Below are 18,039 nucleotides of genomic sequence, written 5' to 3'. Positions count from 1 at the left end.
ATATGAAGTTTGGTGTTCATAGTATTTTGCTGCTTCATTACAATGCACTTGATAGGCTCTTTATTAGATATTAATCAAATGTGTTAGTATGAATGCGTGTTCCACTCAGTCAAAAACATATTGTTAGGTGTTGCATTATTTCTTTAAGATTAGGAGAGTTTATATGAATACACCAAGCCACTCAACAAGCTTGGTAAAAAGACAATTGCAATTTGCAAACAAAATAATTAAAAACAATAAAAGCTCAAATAATTATAGTGAACTTTAAAACATTCAAACTTATTATTTTTTCTTATTTTCTTTTAAGTTGCATTATTTATGCTTATTTTATAGCAAGACAACAATCATTTAAGTATTTTCACTCAATTCCAACCTATACCTATTACCATCATGATTAGTCGTCATTAATCATAGGATTTATGCATCCCTTTAGCAAGATGAAATAACAAACATGTTCAATGTCCACATAATTGAGGCATCCTTTCCTTGAAAGTTATAAGAGTGCAAACAAGATACATGGTTTCAAAATTTTAATTTGTTCGTTATTGGGGCGTGGGGCTTCACTGAGTGACCAGTCATGCCATGTGCGTTTGTGGCATAAGGAAGAATAACTCTATTTTCCAAAAACAACGATCCAAACTTTTTTTGTCACTCCCCTTGAATGGTCATTGAACACCCTACACAACCATTTTCCTTTATGAACCCCCTATTACCATCAAGATTAGCTATTATTAATCATATGATCTATGCAACTTTTTAGCAATGTGGTCATTTTGGGAACAATGCACGTGATGTTGACTATTTGGCTATTGCTAGCTTTGTTCCTCAGTTGTTTTTGAGTAGGGTGCCCCCCTCCCTCAACACCCTCTCGATAGGTGGGGTCTATTTTGTAAAGGGTTTTGGGTCCCTTCAAAACCTATTTTATCATTAATTAAAAAAATATCCATGTTTAGTCTCAACATGTTTGAGGAATCCTTTCCTTGAAATTCTTAATAGAGTAAGCAAAATGCACAGTTTTAAATTAAATTGTGTTTCTTACAGGGGCTTCACTTAGTGAAATTGGGTCATATCACATGGATTCATGATATAGTAAAGAATGCTTCTATTTTCTAAAGATATGCTCAAATTCTTTTTTTTAACCTTCCTCTAATATCCACCCAATACCCCATACACCCATTTTCCTCTATAAATTCTCCTTATCTCCCATCCTCCCAATAAAGGTAATTTATTGACCCATCTTTTTCAAAACCTCCCAATATGATTACACGTAACAAAACATTGTCCCATCAACGAAGCCCCATGTTGTTTCTAACTTTTCTCATCACCATCTTCATTCAATCTATCTTTCAAATTTTTCAACATGTTCAAAACATTAACACACAAGGCTCTAAAATGGGTGCTTATAAGCATTCTTTCAATTTTTTCAACAAGTTTGAAACATTCATGTAAAATTTGTGCTTATAAGCACCTTCATTTGTGCTTATAAGGACATTGTGCTTAAAAGCTAATTTACTAACACATTGAATTGAACTCAATTAACAAGATTTAAGGCCCTAATGGCCCACTTCAAAATATTAAATCAGAAATTGAAATCATTGCACTTCCCTTAAAATCACCATCCCAAAAGAAATGGGAGCCAATAACATATATAAGTATGATTTGATGGGTGACCAACAAATATCTATACACTGTTTGTGATACCCAAGCAAAATTAGTCTTTGGCAATCCAAGTTTGTTCTTTAGGGAGGGTGTCTGAGAAATCAAGTTTTTGTTTTGCATCTTATCATATCTTTGAAATTGATATAATGTGACATGAATTAAGATGCAATTCTTGTGATTGTTAGTCCAACATCTCCACTATAGTGCTTAACATGGACAAGTGAACAATAATACATATCTTGCATTTATGATAGCTAAGGAATTTGTCTTTAACAAGAACTACTTTATTGTTGTTCACTTAGTGAAATTGGGTCATATCACGTGGATTTGTGACATAGTAAAGAATACTCCTATTTTCAAAAGATATTGCCTCAAATTCTTTTTTTGTTACCTCCTATTATCCACCCAATACCCCATACACCCCTTTTCCTCTATAAATTCTCTTAATCTCCCATCCTCCCAATATAGGTAATATATTGCCTTATGTTTTTCCCATTTTAAACCTCCCAATATGATCAAACGAAACAACATTGTTCCATCAATAAAGCCCCACGTTATTTCTAATTTTTCTCATCGCCATCTTCATTCAATCTATCTATCAACTTTTTCAACATGTTTACAACATTTACACACAAGGTTCTAAAATTTGTGATTATAAGCAATCTTTCAACTTTTCAACGAGTTTAAAACACTAACACGTAAGGTCCTAAAATTTGTGCTTATAAGCACCTTGATTTGTGCTGATAAGGTCCTTTTGCTTATAAGATAATTTACTAACATGTTGACTTGATCTCACTCTACAAGATTCAAGGCCCGGATGGCCCACTTCAAAATATTAAATTAGAAATTGAAATCATTGCACTTCCCTTAATAATCACCATCCCAAAAGAAATAGGAGTTAACATATATAAGTATGATTTGATGGGGCAGCCAACTAATATCTATACACCATTTGTGATACCCAAGCAAAACTAATCTTTGGCATTCAACGTCTATTCTTTAGGGAGGGTATCCGATAAATCATTTTTTTTCCATCTTATCGTATCTTTGAAATTGATATAACGTGTCACATTAATTAAGATGACACAAGCATATAAAAATAATTGCCAACCATATTATTTGGCAATTCTTGTGATTGTTAGTCCAACATCTATACTATAGTGCTTAATATGGATGAGTGACCAAATATACCAAGAATTACTTTATTGTTGATTTTTTTTTGTAATATTTTATTATATCAAAGAGACTTCTAGTCTATGTCTTCTAAGGTCGATATATGAGAGCCAATGTTTTTCTCTTTCAACATTTTTTTGAAACTGATAAAATGACATTAAATGCGATGACACGAGGATAAAGTTTTTTTGACAATGATATTTTTTTGTTGATTCTTGTATTTGTCTATTTAACATTTATACAATATTGTCTAACCCATCATTAGTATTATTTCTCTTTCTTTAACATGAAGGATGGTTAGTGCTGGTGCTGGTGTTGGTCCTAGTGCTACCATGGATGCTAACACAGGGTGTGCTGGTTCTACTGTTGGCTTTTGTGCGACTGGATTAGGGTATGGAATGAAACCTGGTGTTGGTTTTGGTGCTAGGGCTTTTGCTATTGCCATCGTTGGCATTGGAGCATTTGGTTAGGGTGCTGGTATGAGTGCTATAGATAGGGTTCTTCCTTTGACTAGTGTTGTAGATGTCAGTGGTGTGGCTGGGGTGGTTACTAGTGTTGGTGGTGGTACTGGCATTGGTGTTGGTGCTAGCATTGGTGCAAGTGCTGGTGCTAATGTAATGGTTGGATCTCTGTCATATGTTGCCAAGGTTGCAACATGGCCTTTAGATCCTCTTCTTTGTGGTGGGTTGGGCCTAAGGCGAAGGTTCACACACCTATCTATAACCCTGTTTGGATTACTTTGGAGGAGGATGTGATGAAGGACATCGAGGGCACTTCTTCTGTGTTGTTTGATCATGCCATGATTTTCTGACTTCAGAGCTTATGGCCGAGCCTTCCTGATTTGCACGCCTAGATTTCTTTTGAGTGGGAATCCATTTTATCAAGTTTTGTTCACATATTTCTCAGGGCCAAGTAGTTTTTAATTGCTAAATTTGAGAATGTTGGGGATAGAATGAAGATCCTTTGTGGTTCTTCCTTCACTTGCTTGTCCTAGCATCGCCCATTGATGGTGAAACTATAGCACCTTGATTTTTTGCCTGCCTTAGAATCTTTTTTTTAGTTATCAATTTGGGTGAGGCTTCCTTATCTCCTCCATTTTTGGGTTGATTCCCTTTTGGAGATTGTTGGAGATGCTATTGATGACTTCATGATGGTTGACGACGAGTCATCAAATGTTATGCATTGTACTTATGTGAGAATCCTTGTATTTCTAAGGGAGGTACTTGAGAAGATCGAGTTGGAGCTTCCTAATGGTAGTTTGATTTAAACATTGGATTATGAATGGAGTCCCTTCAATTGTAGACGATGTTATAAAATTGGGCACTTGGTGGCTCTATGTGGTATTTAGAGTGTTAAGGGTAAAAAAACCTCTTCTTGGTGGAAGGGAGCTTCTTTTGAACATTACACTATTGCTAAGAAGAGTGCCATCTAGACTTTTGAGTAGGTATCCGTTGAGCCTTTTGGTTCTTTGACTCTTGCTAATTCGACTGAGGCTACTAGAGTTATAGTGGGTAACAACGTGGTTGCCAGATTTGTCCAGATTGTTGGATCTATGGCTTGTATTGGTCCTATTCTTATAGATGGTGTTGGGATTTCTCCCAATGATGGGTCTATTGTTGCTGATTCTATTGTTACTAGATCTTCTATTGTTGGTTTTGTCCAATTGGTTGGATCTTTTGTTCCTAGTTCTTTCTAGGTTGCTGAATCTGCTGCGAAAAAATTGGTTATTCTAGAATCACAGGAGACGATATCATTGGCTGAGGAGGGGTGGAACTTAGTTACTGGGAAACACCATAAGATATCCTCTTCTCCTTTTGACACAAACTAATGCTCTTTTAAGAAGGGAGGTAAAGGGAAATCTTAGTATTTTCCTCGTCTCTAGTTGTTTGAGAGGTTTCTTTCCCTTGGGATAGATTGGCTCTTTCTCTCTTTTCTTCTTTCTATTTGCTTGTCCCTTTTGGTCACTTCTTATGGCACTCCTTCGTGGTTCATGGTTTAGGTTGCTACAACTCTCTTTGTAGTTGTTCTGTTAGTTTATGCCTAATTGAAAATCTTCTTGTTGTGAAGTTGTAAAGGATTTCAGGGTCCCTTCAAAACTTGTTTTGTTTTAATCCAAAACATTGCTCTTTCCTTTGATAGGACACTCTTCCATTTAGGTCTCAATATCTATAATAGACATGAGAAATTGTATAACTTATATTGACAAATTTTAAGCTATTAGCTCACTTTCCATATGTAATCTAGAATGTTGAAACTTTGTCTCACATTTTTTATGCGACACAGAAACCTAACCTAGCTAAGTTATAATTTTCAACTTCTATGCTCTTGTCTAGCTCACACAAAAGATGATTCAACTAAATGCCTGCATCCTCTTGACTATTTTGGGTTTGTCTATGCTTTTAAAAAATGAAAAAAGAGTTTGGTGGCATTGAGTGCTCTATTACATAATTTTAGGAGAGCAAAATCATATTCAAAAGAGATTCTTCTCAATCCACTTACAAAACCCCCAAATCAAGAAGAATCCTTAACACCTTTGGTTTGTTTATTCAATCTCAAGCTTTTCACCAAAATAACCCTCAAGCTACTTATTTTGTGTAAAAAGGTACACAAATATGAACAAAAAAGAGTTTGAAAGTTTATAGTAACATCTCTCTCTACTTTTATTTTATTTGCAAAAGTGAATATCAGATGTCAAAATGACCTCAAATGACAAGTTTGGATAATAATCCTTCTCTCATTTCTTTTCCTTATCACAAAATGAATGAAGTTTTATTTTTATTTTGATGTTATAAGTTGGTTTGTATTAGGCTTAGGGATTTGAAGATGGGTGTGGAGGAATTATTGCCTTACTTATCTTTTTTTTTTTCTTATACCATTATCTAAATATTCCTACTTTGACCAAGATACTAGAGATAACTCCATGTTCATATGCACCACAAAACAATGTTGGGGACAAGGATTCTTAAAAGAAGGCCTTGGGACACATATATTATCAGTATCTTCATTCTCTCTCAAGTAACAATTTGCTTCATTAAATTAACATTAGTGATAGTTTAAATACTTGTAGTAAATATTCCCACACAATTTAATCTATAAATCCATCTCATAATATAAAAATGATAATTGCTCAAATAATCCCTCTAACGTGACATCCCATGTATTGATCAATCCTTTTATTCAAAAAATTGACTTTGAAATTAGTTAGTGAAAAAAAACCCGAACTTTCTCTTATACTAATATCATTATAGACATGAACGGATCTACATTACACGTATATCTATATATATCTATCTACACACACACACGCACACACACACACACACACACAAACTTAATAACCTAGTTAATGATAACTAGAGGAATATAATGATCTACACAAGGATGTAGATGTGTTGTAAGCATGACAAATAAATATAATACAAAGGGTTCAGATAAAGAAGAGTATGAGAACTAAAAATTAGGTTTTATTTATCTCCATATTCTATTAATGACAAATCCTTGAAAAGATGTATGTTGTGTATTTATTCAATACCTATCTTTTATGCTATAGATGTACACTTAAAATCACATGATTGTGAAGAGAAACACCATCATGAGAGTTGAACCAATTAACCTTCCACTTATGATTATCCCTCTTTCAAAAATTACAATTTTGAGTGTACATTATATTGGAATGGCTTAAGAAGTTTGAGATTATTGCATAGTGCTCTAATAAGTTGTGTGATGTTTTGTACATTGAGTATTGAATTGTGTATTGCATGTCCTAAAGTGGTAGAGTTAAGTGGTGTGTATTATGGAACATAGATATTATAGTTGACAAAGTTGTATGACACGATTCTCAATATTTTGTAAGCGATACATTATGTAAATGATACACATGAATAAGGAAGTGGTTTCTAAATTGCATGGCATGGTCCTTAGTGCTATGCACATACCACATTGTTATTGACCTCACTCTCTATACTTCAATATTAGTTCTTAGGCAGTAAAAGACTTGATCACTTGCTTTCTAATAAAGACAACCTCAAATGATAGCCTCACATGAGGTGCATGTGGATTTGGAACTCTTCATAAATGTTAAACATGCAAATTTATAAATAAAAACCACAAGAAAAGTGATGCTCAACACACATGCACAAACAACAAAAGCTTATTGTCATTACAAAAATGGTAGCAAACTAATGACCTTCCTTTTCCAATGACTCAAACACTCTTTCCTTTCTCTTTTGCTGGTGTGATATGAATTCAATCCTTTGTTTTAATCAATCACTCCCAATCTCCTTCAAAAACATATGAGGTGCATACACAACATTTATAATTCACATATGCCCGATTACAATGAATTTACTTAATTGACATGCATAATTACTTCCACCTAATCCTCCTTTAAATCATTAAATACTTATTGCTGCTCTCAATTTTTAATAAAAAATATTTCTCCTAAATAACATATATACTTATTATTATTCTCACTCTTAATAATATAAATCTCTCCTTAATAACTTAAACTTTCACTCAATTCTTAATAAAATAATTTTTACTCAAATAACTTTCACTATTGGTAATTTTTGATATTTTATTAATACTAAAATAATATTTACAATGCGAAGTTTAGAATAAAAAGTTTAAATCCTAGCCCCTATTACAACCATACATTTACCACTTTAAAAATAGTTTTCAACAAACATACCTTAAAACCATTAGTCCTAGATGGCTACCCTAAACCATCCTCGTATAGATCTTCAATTGGATAAACATATTGTGGGAAAGAGGGATTTTCGATCCCTGCATACACATACCATGAAAAAAAAAAACATATTATCCACCTTTGCATTCTCTTTTCGTACTAAAACACATGACCACCGATTAAGCAACCACCCTTAAATGTTACACATTAAGGAGAAAATTAAGCTTGCCAAAAATAAGTCAACTTTGACTAATTACACTTTTAGCTTAGAAACCAAGCCTTAATATATAATGTTTAAGTTGTCTATTATAGAACACCATTATGCCATCATTCTATTCCACCCTTATCAACTCCAGTGACAACAACTAAGTATACCAATTTCCCTTGGTAGTAAGTTATCTAAATAATTGACTACATAGCTGCTAGAAACTCTAGTCACCAAACATACACACCCAATTGCCATGCAAGTCCTTTATTTGGCATGACGCCAACTATCCTCATGACAAAATGCACCAAAAGTCAATTTTTCTTCTTCTTCATAACTTCAAAAATACTAATTTTTTCTCAAAAATTTTGTTGTTTTTTATTATAAAACATACTGATCATGAAGAACAAATGCTAAAAATTTCAGCAAAATCTGTTGTATTTTTATTTTTTTTCAATTTTGATCAAAGGTGCATTTTGTCTAGAAGATAGCTGTGTCCATTTGACACTACCAGTTGCACAATACCATACTGATAATGCAAAGATTCATGCGATACCTTGGCTTTGCCGTGACCAATTCATCCCCAATTAGCTTCATCAAATCTTTCAAAACCACCTTGTCTTTGTAGCAATACATTCACTTGAGCCTCCACATCTTCACATCACCAAAGAAGGTTTGCTATTGCCTAGTTGTGAGACACACAAAGGTAAATTTAGCCTTCATCATTAACGTTACACCCATACCAAAGACACATAAAGGAAAATTGTGTTTTCAAAAAAGAGGAAAAAAATGCATTTAAAATGCCAACACAACAATCACATACTCCTCTAGAATAATGGCTCTTCTTTGATCTCCACTAGAAATGCATACTCCCCTTTGTTGTTGGCTTATGATAGGGATGGCCAGGTCAAGTTTTTTGCCCGCCCTTCTATGAGCTTGATTTTTAGTAGGGATTGGAGTGGCTCATTGATGGGTCCTCCTCTAGGCTCTTTGGGAGGTGTACTCTATTGGTGGATTCTATTTCATGGTAGGTTGAGGTTGTGAATGTTGAAGAGGGTTGAATACAATGAAAAAGAAAGAGTCTCAATTTCTATCCTTTTTTTGGTATGACTCTTTGAGGTAGCTCTTAGTGGTCTTTTAAAGGCTTTGACTAGATGTTCTAGGCTTACCCTCTCTTCTTTGGTTGCATTTAGCCTTTCATATACTTATCTCTTGTCTTGTAGCTTGTATTTTTGTCTATGGGACCTTTTGGGTCTTTCACTTAGTTTCATCTTTGTGCTGGTTTGGTCTTGTCTTGTTTTGTATTGTGGGATGATTTGAATATCTTTATTTCTGGTTTTTTCTCCCTTCAAAATCTGTGTTGTAGAGGGTTTTGGGTTCCCTTCAAAAGTTATTTTTCTTTATTAAAAAAAACCACCAACTCCCTTATGCTTTGAAAGTTGCACTTCATTAACTACATTCCTTTCACCACATTAATTCATCACTAGTTTGGTTGTTGTCATCACTATTCAATGCAAGATTGAGATTATGGAAATCTTGCTAATGCCACTCATGTACTTCAAAATTCAAAGACCATTTGGACAATCCATCCACCAGCTCATTGCCTTGTCTGATAATTCACTTTGGATGGTTGAACAAGCTGAATAACTAAGCGGAGGGGGATGAATCAATCATTCTCACACAACTTTACAAAAACTTTTCTCTATTAGTTAACACTTAATAATTACAATGATAACTTAAGATTTCTCGGTCTAGCACATCAAACATCTACAGTAAATATCATGGGAACACAAAAACATGGAACTCTTAATTTTACGTGGAAAATCCAAATTGGGAAAAATCACGGAGAAGCTAATTAATCATGAGATGTAATAAATAATTGTTAAGGTGACACTAAAAAGGTGATATGTACAAAGTGGCTCACTTCCATCAATGCTTATTGCAAGAAGTCTCACTATTCGACAACTCATCGCCAATACAATAAAGCTCATTACTGGCCGAACTAACTACCCTTATCAAAATGTATATGACAAAAACATGAACTGATAGAATTGCATTTGAATATGCAAGTACAATTCAATAGTTATGCTTTGCTAGATCAAATCATAACTCACAGATTCCACTATTACAACTTCACATCCAAAATACAATAGTATATCATGCCAAACACTCATCCACTTTGACCACTTCACATCTACTACACCACATACTTAGATACCAAAGGTTCTTCTTTAATTATATTAGTATTTGTGAGGCGACACCCTAGCCCATCATAGAATATCATAGTAGTTTATTTGCATTTTGGATACTTTATATTTTGCATTGCAAATACTTTATATTTTGAGACCTTGTTATATGTTGGACTATTTTGGATTGTTACTCAGACTATTGGATACTTTATTTTATGTTAATCATTTATGATGTTAGAACTTATTTATTATGAGTCTCACATTATAGATTGGGGTGCTTTATAGGTGGAGTCAGACAGACACATAGCTTTGGAGCCCATTTGTATTTTGAGCCAATGGACCCTAACACTTCAAGGTAGGGAGCAAGACTACGTTAGAGTCCAGTGGGATTGTTATGATGAGGTCACGACTTCATGGGAGGACACAACACAGATGAGAGCTCAGTACCCATACCTCATTGATGAACTCTAGGAGGAGGTTCATGCCTAAGAGGGGAGGATGTGAGGCCTCACCTTGGCCCATCATAGCATATCATAGTTGTTTATTTGCATTTTAGATACTTTATATTTTGCATTGTAGATGCTTTATATTTTGAGACCTTGTTATATGTTGGACTATTTTGGACTGTTAGTCAGACTATTGGATACTATGGGACACTTTATTTTATGCTAATCATTTATGATGTTAGAACTTATTTATGATGCTTGATGATTAGTTATGTTCATGTACTTGGTTGGTTGTTTTATTAATGAGTAGGGAGTTATATTTGAATATAAATGTTAGATGGATTATATATATATATATATATATATATATATATATATATACATATATATATATATATATATATACATATATATATATATATATATATACATATATATATATATATATATGTATATATATATATATGTATATATATATATATGTATATATATATATATGTATATATATATATATATATATGTATGAAAATTATGAAATGTACAAAAGAGTCATGTCATGATTAGTTTGACAATCGTAGTATTATATATGCATAATGGTTAGAAATGGAAAACTGTTATTCAATTGAGAAATAACTTGTGTTTTGATTCAATTATGAATATAGAATTGATTGAGGATTTATATATGCATAAGTTTTATTTATCTTCAACTACTAATGTGTGGTTTGAGTGTGTAGATAAAATCCATGGTAAAATGGAGAACCAAGACTATACCTTTGTATTAATTGAGATTGCCAAGGTTAGATCTAATGAAGAGATCTTAACCTCATTGTCAAGTATTTTACTTTGTGAACGTAATGTGAATGGATGTTTTAGATTAAATAGCTTTTTGTGAAAATTGATTTACCACGTGTAATGTTAAATGTATATTTATAGTGTCACTTGACATTTGTGTTGTTATGTGTTTAGTGGCAAGTCAGGTTGAGTCATTGGAAAAAGACACCCAACCTTATTCCTGACCAATTAGAAATGTTTAAGTTTTCATCCCCTTGCATAAAATATCTTATGAAGGTTTTTAATTAAATTAAATTCTGGATTTCAAGTTTAGGGGAACTTTAGAGGGCTTTGTTTGTCTTAGAGTGTTCTTTTAGTGAAATTAAGTTATCTACATGTTACTACTATATGTTAGGACTTTAATTTTGGCTTTATTGGAGTTAAAATCTCTTTTCTAACACTTGTAAAATCCCATTTCTTAAGTATTGCGAAAATGGAAGAAGTCTTACCCAAAATTCCCACCTTATCTTCAATGAGTTGATAATTCCAACCAAATAGAGAAATTTAGGTGGAGTTGAAGTGATTGTTCTCTTTTATGATGGAGAAAAGTTAGGAATGCTTTTCTTTTAGAGGGAAATTGGAAAATAGAATTAGCATTCATCCATTCTCTAGTTTTAGAGATTTTCAGTTTTGGAGATTGGAATAAGGAAGGAAAAAGGGCTCTTCTCAAATTGGTTCATTTATCATAGCTTGGAGAAAGGTTGGAGCTTTTGCCATGTTTTGAAAATTATGTGTTATATTGTTTTTCTGAATAAAATATGTGTAAATTTTGCTATAGATACATATGTATGTTGTTCATTATCTCCATTGTGTTATTGGGTGTGGAAGAATTTTTTTTTGAGAGTATGATGTTATGGGTGTGGAAGGAGATCACTCACCCTTGGGAGGGAAGAAGTGGCCTTCAAGTGAAGGGGTTAGTTGGGCCTATCCCCTAAGTGCAAAGTCTCTTCCCTGGAAGGAAGAGGGATAAGCATGTAGTATGGGCTGCATGTGCTAGTACTTTGCTATGCACTTTGGGGGTGATAAGGGGAGAAATTTTGTGAGAGTCGATATTTATTTTGTATGCCTTGTGAAGGCAGATTTGGTTTTCTATATTTGGCTTCTCCTCAGGGTTTTTAGGAACACCTTCACCCATTCTATTGGTTCCTCTGGTAACCTACTATGTAAGCTCAAAAAGGGTGTTAAATGTTGTATCTTGTATTGTTGATTTATATGTGTGTGATTGATTGTTACCCGGTTGGTCTTGGTTCTCCAAGCTTTGTGGGTGGTCTCCTAGAGACCTAGGTTGGGAGCTGAGCTCTCCATGGTTTACAGGGTTGTCTAGTACATGTTTTCTAAATGGATACGTGTTGAAGAAAAGCTTGGAAGATTTTCACTTTCTTTTGGAGATTTGAAGATGTTTTATTATGAACATTTGTAAAAGTTATGTTTGAAAAATTGGGCAAGACATGAAGATCTACTTTTGATATTTTTCAAACATAACTTTTACAAATGTTCATAATAAAAAATCTTCAAATCTCCAAAAGAAATAAAAAATCTTCCAAGCTTTTCTTCAACACATATCCATTTAGAAAACCTTTACAAGACAACCCTGTAAACCATGGAGAGCTCACCTCCCAGCCTAGGTCTCTAAGAGACCACCCACCAAGCTTAGAGAACCAAGACCAACTGGGTAACAATCAATCACACACATATAAATCAACAATACAGGATACATCATTTAACACCTTTTTTGAGCTTACACAATAGGTTACCAGAGGAACCAATAGAATGGGTGAAGGTGTGCCTGAAAACCCCAGGGAGAAGCCAAATATAGAAAACCAAATCTTCCTTCACAAGGCATACAAAATAAATACTGACTCTCACAAAATTTCTCCCCTTATCACCCCCAAAGTGCATAACAAAGAACTAGCACATGCAGCCCATACTACATGCTTATCCCTCTTCCTTCTAGGGAAGATACTCTGCACTTAGGGGATAGGCCCAACTAACCCCTTCACCTAAAGGCTACTTCTTCCCTCCCAAGGGTGAGTGATGTCCTTCCACACCCATATAATCATACTCTCAAAAACAAAATGAAATAAAGCAACAAAAATTCATCCCCACCCAACAATACAATGGAGATAATGAACAACACACATATGTATTTGTAGCAAAATTTACACATTTTATTCAAAAAAAAAATATAACACATAATTTTCAAAACATGGCAAAAGCTCCAACCTTTCTCCAAGCTATGGTAAATGAACTAATTTGAGAAGAGCCCTCTATCCTTCCTTAATCCAATCTCCAAAATCGAAAATCTCTAAAACTAGAGAGTGGGTGAATGCTAACTCTATTTTCCAATTTTCCTCTAAAAGAAAAACATTCCTAACTTTTCTCCATCATGAAAGAGAACAAACACTTCAACTCCACCTAAGTTTCCCTATTTGGTTGGAATTATCAACTCACTGAAGATAAAGTGAGAATTTTGGGTAAGACTTCTTCCATTTTCGCAATACTTAAGAAATGGAATTTTACAAGTGTTAGAAAATAGATTTTAACTCCAATAAAGCCAAAATTAAAGCCCTAACATATAGTACTAACATGTAGGTAACTTAATTTCACTAAAAGAACACTCTAAGACTCAAACAAAGCCCTCTAAAGTTACCCTAAACTTGAAATCCGAAATTTAATTTAATTAAAAACCTTCATAAGATATTTTATGCAAGGGGATGAAAACTTAAACATTTCTAACTGGTTAGGAATAAGCTTGGGTGTCTTTTGCCAATGACTCAAAATCTGACTTGCCACTAAACACATAACAACACAAGTTTCAAGTGACACACTATATTTACATTTAACATTATGAGTAGAAAATCAATTTTCACAAAAAAGAATTTAATCTAAAACATCCATTCACATTACATTCACAAAGTAAAATACTTAACAATGAGGTTAAGATCTCTTCATTGGATCTAACCTTGGCAATCTCAATTAATACAAAGGTATAGTCTTGGTTCTCCATTTTACCATGGATAAAATTTCCACCTTATCTTTAGTGAGTTGATAATTCCAACCAAATAGGGAAACTATGGTGGAGTTGAAGTTTTTTTTCTCTTTCATGATGGAGAAAAGTTACGAATGTTTTTCTTTTAGAGGGAAATTGGAAAATAGAGTTAGCATTCACCCACTCTCTAGTTTTAGAGATTTTCGGTTTTGGAGATTGGATTAAGGAAGGATAGAGGGCTCTTCTCAAATCGGTTCATTTACCATAGCTTGGAGAAAGGTTGGAGCTTTTGCCATGTTTTGGAAATTATGTGTTATATTGTTTCTCTATATAAAATATGTATAAATTTTGCTACAAATACATATGTGTGTTGTTCATTATCTTTGTTGTATTGCTGGCTGTGGATGGATTTCTATTGCCTTATTTCATTTTTTTTTTTGAGAGTATGATGTTATGGGTGTGGAAGGACATCACTCACCCTTGGGAAGGAAGAAGTGGCCTTTGGGTGAAGGGGTTAGTTGGGCCTATCCCCTGAGTGCAGAGTCTGTTCCTTGGAAGGAAGAGGGATAAGCATGAAGTATGGGCTGCATGTGCCCATACTTTGTTATGCACTTTGGGGGTGATAAGGGGAGAAATTTTGTGAGAGTTGGTATTTATTTTGTATGCCTTGTGAAGGCAGATTTGGTTTTTTGTATTTGGCTTCTCCTCGGGGTTTTTAGGCACACCTTCACCCATTCTATTGGTACCTTTGGTAACCTACTATGTAAGCTCAAAATGGGTGTTAAATGTCGTATCTTGTATTGTTGATTTATATGTGTGTGATTGATTGTTACCCAGTTGGTCTTGGTTCTCCAAGCTCGGTGGGTGGTCTCTTAGAGACTTAGGCTAGGAGGTGAGCTCTCCATGGTTTACAGGGTTGTCTTGTATAGGTTTTCTAAATGGATATGTGTTGAAGCAAAGCTTAGAAGATTTTCACTTTCTTTTGGAGATTTGAAGATGTTTTATTATGAACATTTGTAAAAGTTATGTTTGAAAAATATCAGAAGTAGATCTTCATGTAATTTGTAAATTGATGTAAGGATCCAATTATTATTGTAATATTTGAAAGAAATTTTCAGTTATGTGAATATATATTTTAGTTTAATTATTTCTTAAATTGCTTCCGAGAAATAAAATTGAATATTATTATTGCATGTGTGTGTGTGTGTGTATGTTTGTGTCTTGTTCAAGAAAAATTGGGCATGACAGTATCTGATCTTTATGTTAATTTCACACCAAGCATGTGATATCGCTGATACAATAATTATTACATTTACATTTAATTCATAGCACTAGTCCTAATTCTAGGAAATACATACTACAATAAAGACCTTAGATAGGTTGGACTTACATTTGCCAAAGCCATTTGAACCCTCAACTAAGATCAACAAATGGATACACAAAATAAATGTTACCACTAAGAATATTGTTTACAATATGTTGTACTCAATAAACTGATCCACCTTTAGAGATCTTGATGCCATCTGAAACCTCAACCAAGATCAACAAATGGATACACAAAATAATTGTTACCACCAAGAATATTGTCTACAATATGTTGTAGTCAATAAATTGATCCACCTTTGGAGATCTTGATGCACCGAGGGAACTCAAGATATCTTCATTCTAAAACTTCCTCGTGCATAATTGAAAATTCCTATTACAACATTGATAACTAATAGGACATGTCCAAAAACTATCAATCACCAAACAATATTGCCATAGTGTTAGTATGTAGGTTGACATCACTGACAACCAATGTCGCACTTCCTCACATATTCTAACAAATTTTCCCCTTCAACATTGATGAAAAATCTTTGAAAACAAAAAGTTTAAGAAGAAAAACTTTCCAAAATTCCAAAAATACTCTTGTGTAGATTCTCTTTTTTCTTTCTCCCTATCAAAAAAATCTCCCCTTTTGACATAATGGAAAAGGTGCAAAAATAAATAAAGCAAACATATATACAACAAAATATTAGTTTTTACCATAAATTTCTTTTTATATCTCTCCTTCAAGATTAGAAACTCTTTCTTCCATTTTGCAATCATTGCCTCCAAAAGAGCACACAAACTACTACATTCTACTAGTTTATCAAATGATCCTTTCCAATTTGAAATAGGAAATCTTTGCTCAGATCTCTTAACATTGACTATGATTCTGACAACATGCTCCATCCCAAATTCCACCATGCCATTTACAGGGTAGAAGGTTTTGAACATGTCTTCCCTCTACCTCTATTAAGATAGAAGTTCAATCTGCAAATTTCCTATCCTCATTGTAAGCTTGCATTATTTGTCACTAAATATATCATAGGTTTTCCCTAGCTCATTGAGACAAGTCCCAATGTTCACACCATATCCCATGAAGTTATCAACTGTAGAAGGAAAACAATGATAGTATTGGTAGAACTTTGTGACTTGATCTCGATAGGTTCTTGTCTTACTGATAAGTAAAGATATTGTTTTCTTAGTTCTGTCACACTTCTCAAATTTCTTATCCATAGTCCAATAGGGGAGATGACCCAGTATTTGAACGTGTTCCAATAGTTGTCATAGAAGTTGTTGACTTGATACCTACCCTTATTGACTTAATGCCCAATTTTTTTGACAACAGTGTACCAATACTTGTGACTATAAAGTTGTTAGTACAATGATGACTATCCAAAATTAAATAAAATTTAGCCTCAGCTATAAAAAGTAACCAATGATGTGATGCCACATCAGCTGTACAAGTATGGGTACCCTTTATGCATGACCATTGGTCTCACTTTTTATTTGGGTTGTTTTGGAAAACTTGGCAAAAAGAATGTTGATGTGGCATCATAATGGGTGATGTGAACTTGAAACCTTAGTTATAAGTAGATGACTTGCCAAATAATATGTTGTAAAAAATTGGGAGTGATTTGAAATTTCCACATAGGATTTTGATAAGCGTGAAGTTAGGGTGTTCAAGTATTGGGTCCTCTCCCCTAGTCAACATTAGACCATAATTGATTCTTCTTAACCTCTATAACTGGCATTGCATAACATGCTAGATATACTAGACACTATGAACCTTTTCTCAATCAAACGGTCTATATGCAACCTCAACATTAGGGTTTTGTCGGGTGGAGAACATTTAACCCACAAACCAACAACTCTCTCGAATTCATTGCTATCTAACATTTACTTGACAAAATCAAGATCAACAACTTGTCATGTTGGTGAAACCTTAGGTTTCTCCATTTCCTTTTATTTTTCTTCTAATTCTTCCATTATTTTGGTAGTACTCTCTTCTTTGCCAACAAATCCCTCTTCACTATAAGACACCAAAACTGTAAATATCTTCCTTTCCTTTCACACTTGTTTTCATCCTCTTAAGTTAGGAGGGTGAACCACTCATGATTACTTCCAATTTCTTTGGTTCCAAAGAGGAACCTCTATTATACTGCCTTATCGATACAACACTGGTAACCACCAAACTAGAATCGAGTCTCTCCTGAAGGGCTATAAAGTATTTTTTGTAGGCATCTATCTATTTTTTCCCATCGAGGTACTTGTAAATCTATCTACCGACAAGAATTTTGGTTCTCTATACAACATTTTCTTTTCTAGGAAAATAACACATGAAGTAGAACACCAAGAACATGACCAATGACCCGAAAAATGAGGTTTTGGCTATGGAGGGAGCAAAATGCACCTACATAACCAGTTTTTTTGTCTTAAAAAAAAAAAAAATTCATAAAATTGTTATATGTAATTTTTTAGTTAATTAATAAAAGTGCATTTTGGCCCCTCCATAGACAGTGCATTTTAAAAATGAAACCATCGTTATCCTCCAC

Source organism: Cupressus sempervirens, chromosome 6 (assembly GCF_028749045.1).
Source record: "Cupressus sempervirens isolate cs-2001-9-10 chromosome 6, ASM2874904v1, whole genome shotgun sequence".
In the NCBI taxonomy this organism is placed as follows: Eukaryota; Viridiplantae; Streptophyta; class Pinopsida; order Cupressales; family Cupressaceae; genus Cupressus; species Cupressus sempervirens.
This window is presented reverse-complemented; position numbering follows the sequence as displayed.